Raw genomic sequence first — 14,347 nt, 5'->3', positions numbered from 1 at the left:
AATTTGAACATATCTAAACGACTTTTAAGATAAATATAAAATAAAAAATAGGTAGGTAATCTGTGTGAGGATGCAAAGCTTCACGTTTTTTGTGGTCTACATGTAAAAACTATGAGTACGAATCACGTCTTTCAAAAATATATGACGTAAGCGTAATTATTTGATGAAATTTGATGAATTTTGAAGCTTCTAGCCGTAAAAAAGGGGCAAAAATGACAGTTTATATGAAGTATATAATATATATACCACCGATCTCTATGATGTTTTCAGCCACAACAATATATGCTACATACGTAAGCATTTTGTGAAATTTGAAGCTTGCAGCTGTTAAAACGGGACAGAAATTGCGCAAAATTTCTTATCTGAACAATCGGTTGTATGAGATATATACTATATATACAACCGATCTCTATGATTTTTTCAGACAACAATGTATGCTATATACGTAAGCAATCGGTGAAATTTGAAGCTTATAGCTGTTAAAATGGGGTAGAAATTGCGTAAAATTTCTTATCTGAACAATCGGTTGTATGAGATATATACTATATATACAACCGATCTCTATGATTTTTTCAGACAACAATATATGCTATATACGTAAGCAATAGGTGAAATTTGAAGCTTATAGCTGTTAAAATGGGGTAGAAATTGCGAAAAGTTTCTTATCTGAACAATCGGTTGTATGAGATATATCCTACATATACAACCGATCTCTATGATTTTTTTAGTCAACAATATATGCTATATACGTAAGCAATCGGTGAAATTTGAAGCTTATAGCTGTTAAAATGGGGTAGAAATTGCGAAAAGTTTCTTATCTGAACAATCGGTTGTATGAGATATATACTATATATACAACCGATCTCTATGATTTTTTCAGACAACAATATATGCTATATACGTAAGTATTCGGTGAAATTTGAAGCTTCTAGCTGTTAAAATGGGGCTAAAATTTGCGAAAATATATATATATATATATATACTATATATACCACCATATATATACTATATATACCACCGATCTTTATGATTTTTTCAGACAACAATATATGCTATATACGTAAGTATTCGTTGAAATTTGAAGCCTCTAGCTCTTAAAATAGGGCAGTAATTACGAAAAGTTCCTTATCTGAACAATCGGTTGTGGGGGATATATACTATATATACGACCGATCTCATCAATTTTTTCAGGCAACAATACGTGCAATATACAAAAGTATATGGTGAAGTTTGAAGCTTCAATCTGTTAAATTGGGTAAGATATTACAAAAATCCTCTTTTTCTGAAAAATCGGTTGTATGGAGGATATATGCTATAGTGGTCCGATTCGGTCGGTTCCGACAAATGTCTAATCGGACACCCAAGTACACCCGCTCACCAAATTTTATCAAGATATCTCAAAAATTGAGGGACTAGTTTGCATACAAACAGACAGACGGACAGACGGACAGACGGACATGGCTAAATCAACTCAGCTCTTCAACCTGATTATTTCGGTATACTTAATGGTGGGTCTATCTATTTTCCTTTAAGGACTTACAATTTTCGGTTTCGTGACGAAATTAATATACCATTTCATTTTCATGAAAGGTATAAAAATAGTTAGGTACTTTGTGTGAGGATCCAAAGTTTCAGGTTTTTTGTGGTCTGCGTGTAAAAACTATGAGTACGAATCACGTCTTTCAAAAATATATGACGTAAACGTAACTATTTGATGAAATTTGATGAATTTTGAAGCTTCTAGCCGTAAAAAAGGGGCAAAAATGACAGTTTATATGAAGTATATAATATATATACCACCGATCTCTATGATTTTTTCAGCCACAACAATATATGCTACATACGTAAGCATTTTGTGAAATTTGAAGCTTGCAGCTGTTAAAACGGGGCAGAAATTGCGCAAAGTTTCTTATCTGAACAATCGATTGTATGAGATATATACTATATATACAACCGATCTCTATGATTTTTGCAGACAACAATATATGCTATATATGTACGTAAGCAATCGGTGAAATTTGAAGCTTATAGCTGTTAAAATGGGGTAGAAATTGCGAAAAGTTTCTTATCTGAACAATCGATTGTATGAGATATATACTATATATACAACCGATCTCTATGATTTTTTCAGACAACAATATATGCTATATATGTACGTAAGCAATAGGTGAAATTTGAAGCTTATAGCTGTTAAAATGGGGTAGAAATTGCGAAAAGTTTCTTATCTGAACAATCGGTTGTATGAGATATATACTATATATACAACCGATCTCTATGATTTTTGCAGACAACAATATATGCTATTTATGTACGTAAGCAATCGGTGAAATTTGAAGCTTATAGCTGTTAAAATGGGGTAGAAATTGCGAAAAGTTTCTTATCTGAACAATCGATTGTATGAGATATATACTATATATACAACCGGTCTCTATGATTTTTTCAGACAACAATATATGCTATATACGTAAGTATTCGGTGAAATTTGAAGCTTCTAGCTGTTAAAATGGGGCTAAAATTTGCGAATATATATATATATATATATATATATATATATATATACTATATATACCACCATATATATACTATATATACCACCGATCTTTATGATTTTTTCAGACAACAATATATGCTATATACGTAAGTATTCGTTGAAATTTGAAGCCTATAGCTCTTAAAATAGGGCAGTAATTACGAAAAGTTCCTTATCTGAACAATCGGTTGTGGGGGATATATACTATATATACGACCGATCTCATCAATTTTTTCAGGCAACAATACGTGCAATATACGAAAGTATATGGTGAAGTTTGAAGCTTCAATCTGTTAAATTGGGTAAGATATTACAAAAATCCTCTTTTTCTGAAAAATCGGTTGTATGGAGGATATATGCTATAGTGGTCCGATTCGGTCGGTTCCGACAAATGTCTAATCGGACACCCAAATACACCCGCTCACCAAATTTTATCAAGATATCTCAAAAATTGAGGGACTAGTTTGCATACAAACAGACAGACGGACAGACGGACATGGCTAAATCAACTCAGCTCTTCAACCTGATTATTTCGGTATACTTAATGGTGGGTCTATCTATTTTCCTTTAAGGACTTACAATTTTCGGTTTCGTGACGAAATTAATATACCATTTCATTTTCATGAAAGGTATAAAAATAGTTAGGTACTTTGTGTGAGGATCCAAAGTTTCAGGTTTTTTGTGGTCTGCGTGTAAAAACTATGAGTACGAATCACGTCTTTCAAAAATATATGACGTAAACGTAACTATTTGATGAAATTTGATGAATTTTGAAGCTTCTAGCCGTAAAAAAGGGGCAAAAATGACAGTTTATATGAAGTATATAATATATATACCACCGATCTCTATGATTTTTTCAGCCACAACAATATATGCTACATACGTAAGCATTTTGTGAAATTTGAAGCTTGCAGCTGTTAAAACGGGGCAGAAATTGCGCAAAGTTTCTTATCTGAACAATCGGTTGTATGAGATATATACTATATATACAACCGATCTCTATGATTTTTTCAGACAACAATATATGCTATATACGTAAGCAATCGGTGAAATTTGAAGCTTATAGCTGTTAAAATGGGGTAGAAATTGCGTAAAATTTCTTATCTGAACAATCGATTGTATGAGATATATACTATATATACAACCGATCTCTATGATTTTTTCAGACAACAATATATGCTATATACGTAAGCAATAGGTGAAATTTGAAGCTTATAGCTGTTAAAATGGGGTAGAAATTGCGAAAAGTTTCTTATCTGAACAATCGGTTGTATGAGATATATACTATATATACAACCGATCTCTATGATTTTTGCAGACAACAATATATGCTATATACGTAAGTATTCGGTGAAATTTGAAGCTTCTAGCTGTTAAAATGGGGCTAAAATTTGCGAAAATATATATATATATATATATATATACTATATATACCACCATATATATACTATATATACCACCGATCTTTATGATTTTTTCAGACAACAATATATGCTAAATACGTAAGTATTCGTTGAAATTTTAAGCCTCTAGCTCTTAAAATAGGGCAGTAATTACGAAAAGTTCCTTATCTGAACAATCGGTTGTGGGGGATATATACTATATATACGACCGATCTCATCAATTTTTCAGGCAACAATACGTGCAATATACGAAAGTATATGGTGAAGTTTGAAGCTTCAATCTGTTAAATTGGGTAAGATATTACAAAAATCCTCTTTTTCTGAAAAATCGGTTGTATGGAGGATATATGCTATAGTGGTCCGATTCGGTCGGTTCCGACAAATGTCTAATCGGACACCCAAATACACCCGCTCACCAAATTTTATCAAGATATCTCAAAAATTGAGGGACTAGTTTGCATACAAACAGACAGACGGACAGACGGACAGACGGACATGGCTAAATCAACTCAGCTCTTCAACCTGATTATTTCGGTATATTTAATGGTGGGTCTATCTATTTTCCTTTAAGGACTTACAATTTTCGGTTTCGTGACGAAATTAATATACCATTTCATTTTCATGATAGGTATAAAAACAGGTAGGTAATTTGTGTGAGGATGCAAAGTTTCAGGTTTTTTGTGGTCTGCGTGTAAAAACTATGACTACGAATCACATATTTCAACAATATATGACGTAAACGTAACTATTTGATGAAATTTGATGAATTTTGAAGCTTCTAGCCGTAAAAAGGGGGCAAAAATTAGAGTTTATATGGGGTATATAATATATATACAACCGATCTCTATGATTTTTTCAGACAACAATATATGCTATACACGTAAGCATTCGTTGAAATTTGAAGCGTCTAGCTGTTAAAAAGGGGCAGAAATTGCGCAAAGTTTCTTAACTGAACAATCGGTTGTATGAGATATATAATATATATACCATCGATCTCAATGATTTTTTCAGACAACAATATATGCTATACACGTAAGCAATCGGTGAAATTTGAAGCTTATAGCTGTTAAAATGGGGTAGAAATTGCGAAAAGTTTCTTATCTGAACAATCGGTTGTATGAGATATATACTACATATACAACCGATCTCTATGATTTTTTCAGACAACAATATATGCTATATACGTAAGCATATGGTGAAAGTTGAAGCTTCTAGCTGTTAAAATGGGGAAGAAATTGCGCAAAGTTTCTTATCTGAACAATCGGTTGTATGGGATATATACTATATATACCACCGGTATCTATGATTTTCTCAGACAACAATATATGCTATACACGTAAGCATTTAGTGAAATTTGAACATATCTAAACGATTTTTAAGATAAATATAAAATAAAAAACAGGTAGGTAATTTGTGTGAGGATGCAAAGTTTCAGGTTTTTTGTGGTCTGCGTGTAAAAACTATGACTACGAATCACATATTTCAACAATATATGACGTAAACGTAACTATTTGATGAAATTTGATGAATTTTGAAGCTTCTAGCCGTAAAAAGGGGGCAAAAATGAGAGTTTATATGAAGTATATAATATATATACCACCGATCTCTATGATTTTTTCAGACAACAATATATGCTATATACGTAAGCAATCGGTGAAATTTGAAGCTTATAGCTGTTAAAATGGGGTAGAAATTGCGAAAAGTTTCTTATCTGAACAATCGGTTGTATGAGATATATACTATATATACAACCGATCTCTATGATTTTTTCAGACAACAATATAAGCTATATACGTAAGCAATCGGTGAAATTTGAAGCTTATAGCTGTTAAAATGGGGTAGAAATTGCGAAAAGTTTCTTATCTGAACAATCGGTTGTATGAGATATATACTATATATACCACCGATCTCTATGATTTTTTCAGACAACAATATATATAAAAATGGGGTAGAAATTGCGAAAAGTTTCTTATCTGAACAATCGGTTGTATGAGATATATACTATTATATACAACCGATCTCTATGATTTTTTCAGACAACAATATATGCTATATACGTAAGTATTCTGTGAAATTTGAAGCTTCTAGCTGTTAAAATGGGGCTAAAATTTGCAAAAAAAAAAATATATATATATACTATATATATATACTATATATACCACCATATATAAACTATATATACCACCGATCTTTATGATTTTTTTCAGACAACAATATATGCTATATACGTAAGCATTCGTTGAAATTTGAAGCCTCTAGCTCTTAAAAGGCAGTAATTACGAAAAGTTCCTTATCTGAACAATCGGTTGTATGGGATATATACTATATATACGACCGATCTCATAAATTTTTTCAGGCAACAATACGTGCAATATACGAAAGTATATGGTGAAGTTTGAAGCTTCAATCTGTTAAATTGGGTAAGATATTACAAAAATCTTCTTTTTCTGAAAAATCGGTTGTATGGAGGATATATGCTATAGTGGTCCGATCCGGTCGGTTCCGACAAATGTCTAATCGGACACCCAAATACACCCGCTGACCAAATTTTATCAAGATATCTCAAAAATTGAGGGACTAGTTTGCATACAAACAGACAGACGGACAGACGGACAGACGGACATGGCTAAATCAACTCAGCTCTTCAACCTGATTATTTCGGTATACTTAATGGTGGGTCTATCTATTTTCCTTTAAGGACTTACAATTTTCGGTTTCGTGACGAAATTAATATACCATTTCATTTTCATGAAAGGTATAAAAATAGGTAGGTAATCTGCGTGAGGATGCAAAGCTTCACGTTTTTTGTGGTCTGCATGTAAAAACTATGACTACGAATCATGTATTTCAAAATATATGACGTAAACGTAACTATTTGATGAAATTTGATGAATTTTGAAGCTTCTAGCCGTAAAAAAGGGGCAAAAATGACAGTTTATATGAAGTATATAATATATATACCACCGATCTCTATGATTTTTTCAGACAACAATATATGCTATATACGTAAGCATATGGTGAAATTTGAAGCTTCTAGCTGTTAAAAAGGGGAAGAAATTGCGCAAAGTTTCTTATCTGAACAATCGGTTGTATGGGATATATACTATATATATATATCTCTATGATTTTTTCAGACAACAATATATGCTATATACTTAAGCATTTGCTGAAATTTGAAGCTTCTAGCTGTTAAAATGGGGTAGAAATTGCGAAAAGTTTCTTATCTGAACAATCGGTTGTATGAGATATATACTATATATACAACCGATCTCTATGATTTTTTCAGACAACAATATATGCTATATACGTAACTATTCGGTGAAATTTGAAGCTTCTAGCTGTTAAAATGGGGCTAAAATTTGCGAAAATATATATATATATATACTATATATATATACTATATATACCACCATATACATACTATATATACCACCGATCTTTATCATTTTTTCAGACAACAATGTATGCTATATTCCTAAGCATTCGTTGAAATTTGAAGCCTCTAGCTCTTAAAATGGGGCAGTAATTACGAAAAGTTCCTTATCTGAACAATCGGTTGTGGGGATATATACTATATATACGACCGATCTCATCAATTTTTTCAGGCAACAATATGTGCAATATACGAAAGTATATGGTGAAGTTTGAAGCTTCAATCTGTTAAATTGGGTAAGATATTACAAAAATCCTCTTTTCTGAAAAATCGGTTGTATGGAGGATATATGCTATAGTGGTCCGATCCGGTCGGTTCCGACAAATGTCTAATCGGACACCCAAATACACCCGCTCACCAAATTTTATCAAGATATCTCAAAAATTGAGGGACTAGTTTGCATACAAACAGACAGACGGACAGACGGACAGACGGACATGGCTAAATCAACTCAGCTCTTCAACCTGATTATTTCGGTATACTTAATGGTGGGTCTATCTATTTTCCTTTAAGGACTTACAATTTTCGGTTTCGTGACGAAATTAATATACATTTCATTTTCATGAAAGGTATAAAAATAGGTAGGTAATCTGTGTGAGGATGCAAAGCTTCACGTTTTTTGTGGTCTGCATGTGAAAACTATGACTACGAATCACGTCTTTCAAAAATATATGACGTAAACGTAACAATTTGATGAAATTTGATGAATTTTGAAGCTTCTAGCCGTAAAAAAGGGGCAAAAATGAGAGTTTATATGAAGTATATAATATATATACCACCGATCTCTATGATTTTTTCAGACAACAATATATGCTATATACGTAAGCATTTTGTGAAATTTGAAGCTTCTAGCTGTTAAAACGGGGCAGAAATTGCGCAAAGTTTCTTATCTGAACAATCGGTTGTATGAGATATATACTATGTATACCACCGATCTCAATGATATTTTCAGACATCAATATATGCTATACACGTAAGCATTTGGTGAAATTTGAAGCTTATAGCTGTTAAAATGAGGCAGAAATCGCAAAAAAAAAATATATACTATATATATATATACTATATATACCATCATATATATATTATATATATCACCGATCTCTATGATTTTTTGACACAACAATACATACTATATACGTAAGCAATCGGTGAAATTTGAAGGTTATAGCTGTTAAAATGGGGTAGAAATTGCGAAAAGTTTCTTATCTGAACAATCGGTTGTATGAGATATATACTACATATACCACCGATCTCTATGATTTTTTCAGACAGCAATATATGCTATATACGTAAGCATTTAGTGAAATTTGAAGCTTCTAGCTGTTAAAACGGGCAGGAAATTGCGCAAAGTTTCTTATCTGAACAATCGGATGTATGAGATATATACTATGTATACCACCGATCTCAATGATATTTTCAGACATCAATATATGCTATACACGTAAGCATTTGGTGAAACTTGAAGCTTATAGCTGTTAAAATGAGGCAGAAATCGCAAAAAAAATATATATACTATATATATATATACTATATATACCATCATATATATATTATATATATCACCGATCTCTATGATTTTTTGACACAACAATACATAGTATATACGTAAGCAATCGGTGAAATTGAAGCTTATAGCCGTTAAAATGGGGTAGAAATTGCGAAAAGTTTCTTATCTGAACAATCGGTTGTATGAGATATATACTATATATACAACCGATCTCTATGATTTTTTCAGACAACAATGTATGCTATATACGTAAGCAATCGGTGAAATTTGAAGCTTATAGCTGTTAAAATGGGGTAGAAATTGCGAAAAGTTTCTTGTCTGAACAATCGGTTGTATGAGATATATACTACATATACAACCGATCTCTATGATTTTTTAGTCAACAATATATGCTATATACGTAAGCAATCGGTGAAATTTGAAGCTTATAGCTGTTAAAATGGGGTAGAAATTGCGAAATGTTTCTTATCTGAACAATCGGTTGTATGAGATATATACTATATATACAACCAATCTCTATGATTTTTTCAGACAACAATATATGCTATATACGTAAGTATTCTGTGAAATTTGAAGCTTCTAGCTGTTAAAATGGGGCTAAAATTTGCAAAAAAAAAAATATATATATATACTATATATATATACTATATATACCACCATATATAAACTATATATACCACCGATCTTTATAATTTTTTCAGACAACAATACATGCTATATACGTAAGCATTCGTTGAAATTTGAAGCCTCTAGCTCTTAAAATAGGGCAGTAATTATGAAAAGTTCCTTATCTGAACAATCGGTTGTATGGGATATATACTATATATACGACCGATCTCATCAATTTTTTCAGGCAACAATACGTGCAATATACGAAAGTATATGGTGAAGTTTGAAGCTTCAATCTGTTAAATTGGGTAAGATATTACAAAAATCCTCTTTTTCTGAAAAATCGGTTGTATGGAGGATATATGCTATAGTGGTCCGATCCGGTCGGTTCCGACAAATGTCTAATCGGACACCCAAATACACCCGCTCACCAAATTTTATCAAGATATCTCAAAAATTGAGGACTAGTTTGCATACAAACAGACAGACGGACAGACGGACAGACGGACATGGCTAAATCAACTCAGCCCTTCAACCTGATTATTTCGGTATACTTAATGGTGGGTCTATCTATTTTCCTTTAAGGACTTACAATTTTCGGTTTCGTGACGAAATTAATATACCATTTCATTTTCATGAAAGGTATAAAAATAGGTAGGTAATCTGTGTGAGGATGCAAAGCTTCACGTTTTTTGTGGTCTGCATGTGAAAACTATGACTACGAATCACGTCTTTCAAAAATATATGACGTAAACGTAACTATTTGATGAAATTTGATGAATTTTGAAGCTTCTAGCCGTAAAAAAGGGGCAAAAATGACAGTTTATATGAAGTATATAATATATGTATATACCACCGATCTCTATGATTTTTTCAGACAACAATATATGCTATATACGTAAGCATTTTGTGAAATTTGAAGCTTCTAGCTGTTAAAACGGGGCAGAAATTGCGCAAAGTCTCTTATCTGAACAATCGGTTGTATGAGATATATTCTATGTATACCACCGATCTCAATGATATTTTCAGACATCAATATATGCTATACACGTAAGCATTTGGTGAAATTTGAAGCTTATAGCTGTTAAAATGAGGCAGAAATCGCCAAAAAAATATATATACTATATATATATATACTATATATACCATCATATATATATTATATATATCACCGATCTCTATGATTTTTTGACACAACAATACATACTATATACGTAAGCAATCGGTGAAATTTGAAGCTTATAGCTGTTAAAATGGGGTAGAAATTGCGAAAAGTTTCTTATCTGAACAATCGGTTGTTGTATGAGATATATACTATATATACAACCGATCTCTATGATTTTTTCAGACAACAATGTATGCTATATACGTAAGCAATCGGTGAAATTTGAAGCTTATAGCTGTTAAAATGGGGTAGAAATTGCGAAAAGTTTCTTATCTGAACAATCGGTTGTATGAGTTATATACTACATATACAACCGATCTCTATGATTTTTTTAGTCAACAATATATGCTATATACGTAAGCAATCGGTGAAATTTGAAGCTTATAGCTGTTAAAATGGGGTAGAAATTGCGAAAAGTTTCTTATCTGAACAATCGGTTGTATGAGATATATACTATATATACAACCAATCTCTATGATTTTTTAATATATGCTATATACGTAAGTATTCTGTGAAATTTGAAGCTTCTAGCTGTTAAAATGGGGCTAAAATTTGCAAAAAAAAATATATATATATACTATATATATACTATATATACCACCATATATAAACTATATATACCACCGATCTTTATGATTTTTTCAGACAACAATATATGCTATATACGTAAGCATTCGTTGAAATTTGAAGCCTCTAGCTCTTAAAATAGGGCAGTAATTACGAAAAGTTCCTTATCTGAACAATCGGTTGTATGGGATATATACTATATATACGACCGATCTCATCAATTTTTTCAGGCAACAATACGTGCAATATACGAAAGTATATGGTGAAGTTTGAAGCTTCAATCTGTTAAATTGGGTAAGATATTACAAAAATCCTCTTTTTCTGAAAAATCGGTTGTATGGAGGATATATGCTATAGTGGTCCGATCCGGTCGGTTCCGACAAATGTCTAATCGGACACCCAAATACACCCGCTCACCAAATTTTATCAAGATATCTCAAAAATTGAGGGACTAGTTTGCATACAAACAGACAGACGGACAGACGGACAGACGGACATGGCTAAATCAACTCAGCTCTTCAACCTGATTATTTCGGTATACTTAATGGTGGGTCTATCTATTTTCCTTTAAGGACTTACAATTTTCGGTTTCGTGACGAAATTAATATACCATTTCATTTTCATGAAAGGTATAATAATGTGTACACAGTGTTGTATTTAAATGTAATATAAACAATGTTAAAGTGGACATGTTATTACTTTGAATGACATATCCACTTTAACATTGTTTATATTACATTTAAATAAAGAATTTTCTAATTCGGGATTCTGTGAAGCAGAATTTTAAAAAATCAGGATTTAAAAAAAGCAGGATTTTAAAAAAACAGGAATTTAAAAAGCATGATTTTGTTTTCGGGATTTTGCAAAAACAGGATTTCGTTACCAACCCCTTTTTATTGCCTACTATGTCGTCTATTAAGCACCAATACTTTAAATCGACCTAAAATTTGTTCTGCGGATATTCGAAATTCCAGGTATGGAAGGAGCTATACGATAAACTGCCATCACACGAAAATACTCAAGATCACATTAAATGTTATATTCAATGTCGATCTTTACAAAATCTAATTCAAAAGGAGGGAGGAGAATTTTGGACATTATTTTATTTTTGGGTGAAAGAGGCCTCTAGCTTTCAAAGGCGAAAGTATATATCTTGGTGAACGAAACGATGGACATTTTTTGGGGATCTAAGATCTCATAAGCCATTATGATCCTATACTTAGAGATCATTTGGAGAAAGTTAGGATTTCAAAACAGCAGCACAAATGTTTACATGTTCACTATCTTTCCCCAGAGACATTCAGAACGAGTTTATGGAAATTTGTGCAAAGCACGTGAGGGAAACTATATTAGATCAAGGCAAGAAAGCCCAGTTGTTTCTGCTATTATCGTTGATGCTATGCTTGATTCTAGTCACGTTGGCTACATACGTTCATTTTGCGCTAACTCCATTTCAATTCGAAAGCAACAAATTTGACAATTCAAGAACGGTAACCAAAAAAACTGGTCAGAAAATCGCTGATCTAAGTTGCCATACTCTAGGTAAACATGAAATCCCATTAAAAGATTGTCGTGCACAAGGGTGCGATAACGGCGCTAATATGAAAGGAGCTTACAACGGAGCATTACGTCACATTCTCGAGAAAAACTCGAATGCTGATTACTCGCCTTGTGCAACCCACAGTCTCAATTTATGTGGTGTTGATGCTGCAGAATGTTGTACGGCATATTACTTTCTTCGGAGTTGTACAAACATGTTTTACTATTTTCAGCAGCACTCCACAACGATGGGACATCCTCGAAAAAATGTACCGAGTTCTCTTCATAGCCTTTCAACCAAAAGCCAAATTTGACTGCGCAAGCATACGGAGATGTTACCGGCATTCTCAAATACATCAACAAGTTCGAATGTATCTTGCTGTCCTCAATTTGGTTCAAAATACTGTCTACCATTAATGAAAGAAACGTAGTCCTCCAAGCTAGAGACGCCACCGTAGATGTTGAGGTCCGACATCCAGATACCTTATAATCTGATTCGAAGTTGATCAGGAACCAATGGGAAACAATTTTAAACGAATGCAAAACAGTTGCTATTCAATTGAAAATCTCGCCAAAGTTTCCGGACATTCGAAAGAGAAAACCCAAAAGACGTTCTGAAGATAATTTAAATGAGATGATTACGGGTGATTCAGAGTCTGATTTTAAAAACAATACATTCCTGGTGATCTTTGATTCGGTAATCACTGGCATTATTGAAGGATTTGTAGCTATGAGAAATTTGAGCGAGACGTTTTCGTTTTTGTGGCAATTTCAAGAAACTACGGTTCGGGCGAGCGCAGCAAAATTTGCCGAAAAATACAAGTCAGACATTTCTCAAGGCTTAGAATGCGAAATAATTCACTTGAAATACATTTACGAAGCAAATTTTGATAAAGGTCTGTCGCCATTGGAATTGCTAAATGCCATCTATGTTCAAAATCTGTATACGATTTTCTCCAACATTTGTGTTGCTTTACGTATCTTTTTCACTATACCTGTCACTATAGCTAGTGCAGAACGTTCCTTCAGCCTCCTTTCAAGAATCAAAAACTTTCATAGATCGTGTTCATCTCAAGAGCGAGTTTCAGGACTTGCCACGCTTTGTGTTGCATCCGTTTTGGCAAGACAGTTAAATTTTGATATTACTTATTTGACTTTGGATCGATTTTTAACCCTTTTTTCGTGATCCAATCGAGCTGAATTTTTACAGGCAGGCTCGTGGAAATGTTTGTATCACGTTAAATTAAAAAAAAAAATAGATTTTTACCAATTCTCAGATTTTCCTGAAAAAAAAAAAAAAAAATTTTCACTTTTTTCGGCATAACTAGAAGGGACTCCAAATTTTTAAACTACTAAAGAGTTTCGAAAAAAAAAATTGTTTTTCGACCCATCCTACTCCATATATTTGTAGTTTATTAATAGTAACTTTCTAAGACTAAACTGTTTATGGCGGACAGACGGACACTACGAGCTTTATACTTTATAAATAAAAAAAAAATTCTGACGTGTACATGAATTAAATAGATTAAAAGAACGTTTCGATAACCCAACGCTCATATTCTTAGAAGGCATAGCTTCATTATTCACATTACAA

The 14,347-nt window shown here is 32.6% G+C and overlaps 1 protein-coding gene across 1 annotated transcript in view; it reads right to left on the bottom strand.

The window, feature by feature from the left end:
• LOC137252556 (piggyBac transposable element-derived protein 4-like) overlaps positions 1 to 14,347 on the bottom strand; it is a 371,343-nt gene that overhangs the window by 55,771 nt on the left and 301,225 nt on the right. The gene's annotated exons all lie outside the window — the stretch shown is intronic.

This window comes from Eurosta solidaginis, chromosome 1 (genome assembly GCF_040869045.1).
Source record: "Eurosta solidaginis isolate ZX-2024a chromosome 1, ASM4086904v1, whole genome shotgun sequence".
Taxonomy (NCBI): Eukaryota; Metazoa; Arthropoda; class Insecta; order Diptera; family Tephritidae; genus Eurosta; species Eurosta solidaginis.
The sequence above is the reverse complement of the archived record's forward strand: the minus strand, read 5'-3'. Positions and strand labels throughout refer to the sequence as shown.